Genomic DNA, 8234 nt, shown 5'->3' with positions numbered 1-8234 from the left:
TGCTAAAATCAATTAATTTAAAGATTACAATCTTTACAGCTTAGGAGTCTGAAATACAGAGTCATTTTAGCTAGTGACTATGAATTAAAGGAGTAAGTGGTAGTATTTTCAGGAGCAGGGCAAGACTTTCATACCTTACTCTGCTAAAAACATCATCACTGCAACCCCTTTCCTTATAATTGAATCATAAATTCAACATTCACAGGATACTATGTGTCTGCTGAAGTTTCTAACAATGGTTAATGAAGTTTATTTTACTTTGAGCCTTTGTTCCTATAGATAGTGCTTTTATTGCCCACAAATGTAAAGGAAATCCTCTGAACAGCAGACCGCAGCATGCGTGCCCTGTTACCACCTCCCCAAGGATGTGCAGGATGGAGTCACTCCAAAGAAATGGTCAGAAATTTCTGCTTCCAGGCACACAAGAGGTACGTTCACTATGTCTGTAACCCCGACAGAGAAAATTGAGGAGCCAAAGTGATTCTGAGGCAAGTAACTGTTCCTTTTCCTCAAGAGGGGCAGCAACGTCGTGTCCTGCCTAATCACTCCCCTCAACACCAGTATACTGGGTTTCTGCAGATACTCTGGGACATGGGACAAGTGGATGCTCATACTCAGTAAGGTCTTAGATTCCAAAATACTCTTCCATCCCTTTAGTCAGTGGTAAGAAACATTTGGAAAGATGTCACCACGAAAAGAACTTGAACAAGACAATTTTTTTTTGCTGTTGACTCTCTGCTGTGCCCTTTCATGGGTTTAAAATCCACTTATCTGAAAGTGTGCAGTTACGTTTTTGTCCTTTTTCATCATTTAAATGCATCTTCTTGATCTGAAGAAATAAAAGCAATTTAAAAAATTAGAGATTTTGTTTTCATATGTGCTGCCAAGTGTGATACTGCAAAGTAACTGCTGAATTGGCACAAGCAGTTTGAGAGAGCCAGCAGATTTAGGAAGGGAGAAGATAAACCTTATTATGTTTCTTTGCCAAAGGAGAAAAGAAACGATATTGACTTAAATGTGGGAAATTTAAAAGGGGCCATATGTTCTCACTTTGTGCTTTGTTTCTAATAGATAGACAGAAATCTTTGAAGTGTGGATTGGCACAGTAGGGTGCATGCTTCTGTAGAGAAAAGATGCTAAATGGGGAGGATGTGAGGGGGCACATGAAACTCTATTAGCCATGCAACAGCAAAGACAGAAAGGCAAATCCAATGATAATGTACATCTGTTTCAGGGAATTTATAAGCTTTGAACATTTTTTATGTGCAGATAAGTGGATCCTTTTCTTACCATAACTTAGAACTTCAAAGCAGATTGTGTGGATAATGCAAATTGCTGAAATATGAGATTTTCCTACAAAGAGGTTTCCAAAAAAGAAAAAAAAAAAGAATTAAGGCTAATTGATGCCACAGTCTTTTATGTACAGTGTAAAAACTCTACAAAAATTGATTTTTATGAACTAAGAAATTGATGAAAAAATATTGAAGTCTGCTGTTTGCATTCAGGGACTGTAGTTTGAAACTGAGGTTCTGTGAATTAAACATTTGTCTCCGATATCACTACAGAAATACTGTAACATAAATTAAGATATGTAGCCAAGCTGTAATTGTATCAAAGTCTGCCATGTCATAGAAATGCAAAACTCATGAGTGTGGCATGATATGCAGCACCTGATGTTAACATCACTGTCAAGGTAGTGAAACAGGAATTTCTACAATACGAGAAAAAACAATTACAAGAGACAAAACCTAATGGGGGGGAAACAGGGAGTGGAGGATACTGATATGGTAAATCCTGGGAGTTGATGAATGTGCAACTTAACTGCTCAGAAAAATTAGTTGATCTCTGAACCGGGGGGTTACAGCCGGGCTTGGGGATGCCGGCTGCGTTCCAGCTGGGAGATAGGAATGTCCCAGCTGAAAGTGCAAGGCTATGACTATCATGTGCAAGAAATGACATAAGTGAAGGGATTTTGAAGACTCTCACTTACCGCATGTGCTGCAGAGGTGCATTCCCTTCCTCTCTTGGCAGCCTATAAAGGCAGCTTTGTATTTCTTCCTTCACTGTAGCCGCTGAGCACAGGGGTGCTAAGGCTCATCTTGATGCTAAACACATAGGCAACCAGAAGTGGGAGCTCACGTCTCATTGCTGAGTCTTTGCTCAAGATTGGCTTCAACTGCCAGCTTGGCATCTTCAGTGGATGATTCTTTCCTGCACTTCAGTCTGAACAGACAATCACGACCTCAGGCCTGGATTTTTTTTACTCCTAAATCCTTGCACCATCTTGGTCATCGTCTGCCATGGCGGGAGATGATCTGGGGAAAGTGCCAGGCCTAGATACCCTGAAATAAGCTATATCCATTCACATTTTGTGATGTGTTTTCATGTCCACAGCTTGCTCCTCTGCCCCAAGCCTGCCTCAGCTGAGGTGGCCCCCGTGGAACCTTCCGGAAGGGCGCCTGCAGGCGCCCTTCCGGAAGGTTCCACGGGGGCCACCTCAGCTGAGGCGGAAAGTGGCAGTTGCAGCCACCACAGCCTATGGGCACTGCCAGCTCTGCCCCCTCACCTCGCGATGGCAGTGACTCACTTTGACAGGTATGATTGCCCTCAGAACGGTGGGGGTTTTTCAGCATTTTGGCTTTGGAGGGCAGCCTTGTGGTGGGATAAGCGCTGTGAGGCTGTGGGATCCCTGTATGGCAGTGTTTTCCTAACTGCAATTAAACAAAACTCCCGTGAGGTAATGAAGCAATTTACCTTGTGATTGGGGGCAAAACTTACTCGTTTAGGCACTCAGCAAGGGCCCTGCCTTTTAGACACCTTTACCAGATGCTCTTTGGCTTAATTAATCAGGCAAGATGCTCGCCTCCAGCAGCAATGGCAACCTCTCTGGGGCGATGGAGGCCCTCTCCCAGCGCCGCTCCATCTCTCCGGGCTTGCGGTTCATCGGTAAGCCGGGGCTGCACTGGCAGAGGGTTAAACTTGAGGCAATCTCACCTCATCTATTTACAATCGTACCCCAACAGCAGGGAAAGGGCAGTAGGCAGCGATGTTGAAAAGAACAGCTGTACGCCATCAGACTAAAGATAGAAACGTGAAGCATGCGGACTCATGAAGTTCCCAAGTGGCAGTGTACAAAGTGTACAGACCAAACAGAACAGTGCCTTCTGCTTGTTTTGATCAACTCTGTTTCTATCACTTTGTTGAAAACAACTGCTTGATTTGTCGCTCGCTGTGGCTGCCAGGGGATCCCTCACACCCTGTGCTCTCGGACAGTCCCGCTCTGTTGTTGCTGCCCTCATGGCGAGCAGCACAGCCTGGACACAGAGCCATTTCATAACCAGGGAGTGACTGCGGCTTGTGTTGTCTGCAAGTGGGGCTAGTTGGCAGCACTGAGTGTCAACAAAAAAAAAAAGGTGAAAAATGTTCAGAACTTTTGAATTTACTGTCCTGCATTTTTTTTTCCCAGCCAGCTATAATATTAGACACTTTCACCCTAAATAGGCTGAGGTGGGCATGCTCTGACCGTCTCAGCACAACAGTATGGACTTTAGCTTTTTATTTTTCCTTCTCTAATGTCTTTCAGTCATTTCTTTTTTCCTTCAGAGGGCCCTAGCTGACTCCTGGTTAGGTCAGTCAGCTTGCTTCCTAACTAGTTTGTAGCTCTGGTAACTTTTGATGTAGATTGCAAATGAGCCAGAACCCCATTTTTTTTTCAGAGTTCTGAGTAGAAAATCACCTTAAGGATAAACATGAAGAAAAAAATAAATCTGAAAATCATCTTCTACGTGGAAAATTAATTTGTGATGTTTCAGTCTCTTATGCTCCAACAGGAGGCAGAAGGGACTCTTTGGGGCAGTAATCCCATGAACCACTCTAGCAAGTTCAAGAGAGAAAGGCTTGGCTCAACTGTAGTTCTGCAGCAGGTTATAAGTTGTAAAGCTGAAGGGCTGTGACAGGTTTGAATTCTTTGCTTGTAATGATGCTCAGATAGAGACTGAAAGATGAAAATAGCGTGAAGAGATGCTTGCTCTTTCTTCAAAGTGTAATAGCTCTAAGTTTGGATTGCTAAGCTGCTGCAATTAGAAGCACAGAGCTGACTTCAAATTTTCTTTTATTCCAGTACAGCTTCCAGTGAACTCTGGAATTTAAATTTAACTCTATTTTAATTCCGGACTTAATCTCTCAGCTGAAACCTTGAGTTTTCAGAAGGTAGTATCATTGATAGCTCTTTCTTTCCTGATCACCAGTAATTAAATTATGATGAGATATACACACACTCTCTCTCTTTTTTTTTTATTGTGACCTTTCTTTCTAAAGTGTTCCTGGTTTAATCTTTTAACAGTCCCATTTTTCATTCTTTGAGATCTAAGTGCTGAGCCCGCACTTGTTTAAAACTGCAGTCCACAATAATGGACTCCTTGAGGGAATTATGAATCAACAAAGCTGCATCTTCATGCACAGGAGACCTGATGTCCTGTAAGCTGTCAGGCCCCACTGTAACATACAGAACATATTGTCAAGGCTGCTGTGCTGTTGATGAATCAAATAAAATGACTGCTGTTCTTTACAGTAAGAGCCCAAATTGTTCATGTATTTTATCATGATTGAGTTTCATATCTCTACTGATAGAGGGTTAGACCCAGTTAAGTCCTTAATCATTTTGTTTGATATAGTAGTACTTCAATTAGCAATGAGAGTGTCAGCTCTAATTTGCTGTATTGGCCACTTGCAGTAGATTGATTTTTTTTTTTATTATTTTTAATTTTTTTTTCCCTTCCTTTTCCGCTTACTGCTGAAGGGTTTTACACATCTAGTTCCTACTTCTGAGCTCCTCAGGTAAGAAGACTAGTGTGTAGATAATATTTTTAGATTGAGGAGTGTAATAGTGCAAGTATGATAGCACTTCTTAGGTCTTTAAAGACGCATGAACTGGTTTTCTCCCTTAATTGCAACAATAAGTGCAATTGGGGAAAGATAAATGAAAGTCTGACGTTACAGTGGTACTATATACTACAGCTGTAGTGCCAAGCAAAAAATGCAACATACCCCTTGTTTTCTGGAAGGTTTCAGAGATGTTGGAAAGATTTGACGGGAAGTGTTTGGGTCACTGCTGTGTAATGCTTGTTAGCTGCCACTGTGGAGGAAATGGGCCAGTTTCCTTAACAAGGGTTTACAGCTACATGAGATCAGTTAATTAGGCTAGAAATGAAATGGTTTATTTATGAAATTTCCAGAGATCACGATGCCTCATACAGGTCCCAAATCCGCACTAAATAAATATTACCAAAATAGGCAATGCTAGCAGGTACTTTAGCTTAGCATTACAGTTTTGACAGCAGCCAGTACTGCATGTGTTTAAGGGATGGGATAAAAAAATGAGAATTGAGAAGTTACTTCTCAGCAGTCAGAGCTTGTCTTGAGGCCTGCAGCAAACAGGTGATCCTGTCCTTTCCAGGACTCCCAGTCCCTTGTGCTGGGTCATGGTCTCGCTATTATATTTCTGATGATTGCCGTTATTGGCTGCACAGTAGTTAGTCTTCTACTTTTGCTTGTGGTTGTACTTTAGTCTTCTGATAGGGGGTGGGATTTCAGGGAGGGACGGGGAGATTGCGTTTTCTCTTGGGGAGCTACTGAGCATGCTCAAGAAAGATGCCGGGGAGACAGAGGGTCCTGGCAGGGTTGCAAAGAAGCTGCGAAGAGTGCGGGAGCAGCAGAAGCTGCAGCCTAACCTCAGTGGGCTGCAGACCCTGTTGGATGCAGCTCAGACAGTTCTGGGGCTGGCTGAAACCATGCCTGGAAATAAGGCCCATTCAGACTGGGAAAGTTCCCTAGCCTGAACGCATTGATACTGGTAGTGTACTGCTGCTGCTACAGATAAAGGTGTAGTTTGTGTCAGGATGTAGGCATCTTAAACTGGCATAAATGCTGCCTGAGAATTTAATCTGCTTCCTTTACCTTTCCATCTCTAGTCTGCTGCTACACAGCTTTTACAAAACTAAAACGGGCTTCTTGCAGCTGAGTTGGTACTGACAACTATTTATTTAAGAATAGGCTAATGCTTAATGAGAATATTTGTGGTGATTTGTGATTTGACCAGGCCTTATTTCGGGCTCAAGAAAAAAGGAGGATAAATATGGCTTGTAGATGGTATGCTTTTCAGTGTTTGGCCTGGGGAACAAAGGGAGCATGCAGGATTTCACCCAGCTAATCCTTATGCCTCCAAACAATTCTTTTCAACAGCATCTGATAGGTAGCCTGAAAAAGGTGCTGTAGTACGGTACTTGGGTGCTGGCAGCAAGGGGGGGGTGAAAGGAAGTAAATGTGATGCTGCTAAACGGTTCTCAATAACGTACAACCTTCAAGCACAGCAGAGCACTAAATTGTTGCGATATTTCTATTACTATAAGTGATATAAATAACATTGTGAACATTTTTTCTGTTAAACATTTTAATCCTGGCACTCTTGGCCAGCTAATAACAATAGCGAAACCAGAAAGATTCACATGTGTCTTAGAGATCAACAGACAGTTCTCTAAGGTAGACTGAGTTAGTGCTTTGAGAAGGAGGGAATCTCGCTGGAATAATGTTGAAAGCGGAGAGCAGAATAACAATGAGCGTCAGGAGCACTGAGTCTACAGAGGAGTTGAATGCAGAGGGCAACAGTGACAGAGACTGAACTCCAGAAGGCAGGAATAAAAAGGTTAAGTCACACACACAACTTCATACAGTCAGAAGGTGCTGCAGAAATCTGCCAAATCTGTCAGAAAAACCCTGTACTAACAATGGTATTTTTAGGCAATATCATTCTTCTCAAAATCCACATTAATTCACGAGGGCTTTTTTTTCCTGACACTCAAAATATCTGCTGGAAACCCTCTCCCATTCTTCAGCAAGTGCCTGTCAGCCAAGGGGAAAGGACTGATGCTCTGAGGCTTCCATTTTCAAACCTGGCATATTTTAAGAGCCACCTCTGAAAACTCGGTGCTCTTTGATCAGAGGCATCCATTTTATTTGTCTGGCTTTAGCAGCCCAGATAATTTTTCCTATTTGGTTGTCATAAGGTCTAGACTACACTGCAAAAAGAAGCATTTTTAAGCACATTGTATTTCTCTCTCTTTCTCTTTTTTTTTTTAATCTAAGGTGTATTTTGTTGGTATAGGCAGAAAGAACACAACATAACCATACGCTGAACCATCTTTTAGCCTTGGCACCTACAAACTTGCTTGTTCTGCTGCTCAATAGTGGTAGCAAAGACAGAAACTGTAGCATGAAACGGGCTCAGGTGTTTGTTTTGTTTTAACCACTTGAGAGACATAAACTACCTTTCAGATTTCTTCAGTGTTATAAGGTCCATTGACAGTCTACAGGTTTGGATTTTTGCAAGAAACTGGAAGGGGTTATTTGGATTGACTTGTGTGAGTAATTTGCTCCTTAATCCTGGTCCATTTTTAGCCTGGTTTCTGCATCTTTCAAAGTAAACTGCAAACCACATCCATTAGTGGAGAAGGGCTTTCTCAAAACCTAGGCTTAATAAAAGGTTTATTTGGTGCAAGCTTAACTGGATAATGGTTGTTTGCTCTTTAATGAAGATAGGCTAACAAGAATTTTCTCTTGGCTCCCTGCAAATCTTGGGCCAGATGAGATAGTACGTTGTGAGCTAAGCTACTTGGGTTTCACCCACACGCAATCACATCTGTGAGCTTTTGCAGAGCCATCTTCAAAACTCCATTCCTTCACTTCTTTCAGAGACAGGCATCAACATGGTTTATGCCAAACTTAATTTTCTAGGTCAGTCAGAACTTCACAGGTTTGAATAAAATAAAAGCAAGGTAGACAAGGTTTAGCTATTAAACCTCTCTGTACCAATGTTTAGTTGTCTGACAGAATTAGGATCACCTGGGCTCCACTGGGTGATAAAAGCAGGCCAACAGCCATATAGGTGTCACCTGGGCGGCAGAGGGCCTTGGGGAAGCTTCTGTGGTAGTGGTGGGCAGTTACAGGATTGGACACACAAAACCCCATCCAAACTCCCAGTAAAATCAAATGGCATCTTTCCTTTGACTCCGTCAGAAGCTGGATCAGGCCTCCCATGAATTGTAATGAATAGTTATATTAATCCACTGCTATGTAGCTGTGAAAATCCTGCATCCCCTTCACTGGGATGACGGTGCAAGGCTAAATCACCATGGATATTCGATTGCATTCTGGCTCATGTAGCACTAAGAGCATTACCA

The sequence above is a fragment of the Gavia stellata genome, chromosome 15 (genome assembly GCF_030936135.1).
Source record: "Gavia stellata isolate bGavSte3 chromosome 15, bGavSte3.hap2, whole genome shotgun sequence".
NCBI classification, from domain to species: Eukaryota; Metazoa; Chordata; class Aves; order Gaviiformes; family Gaviidae; genus Gavia; species Gavia stellata.
The sequence above is the reverse complement of the archived record's forward strand: the minus strand, read 5'-3'. Positions refer to the sequence as shown.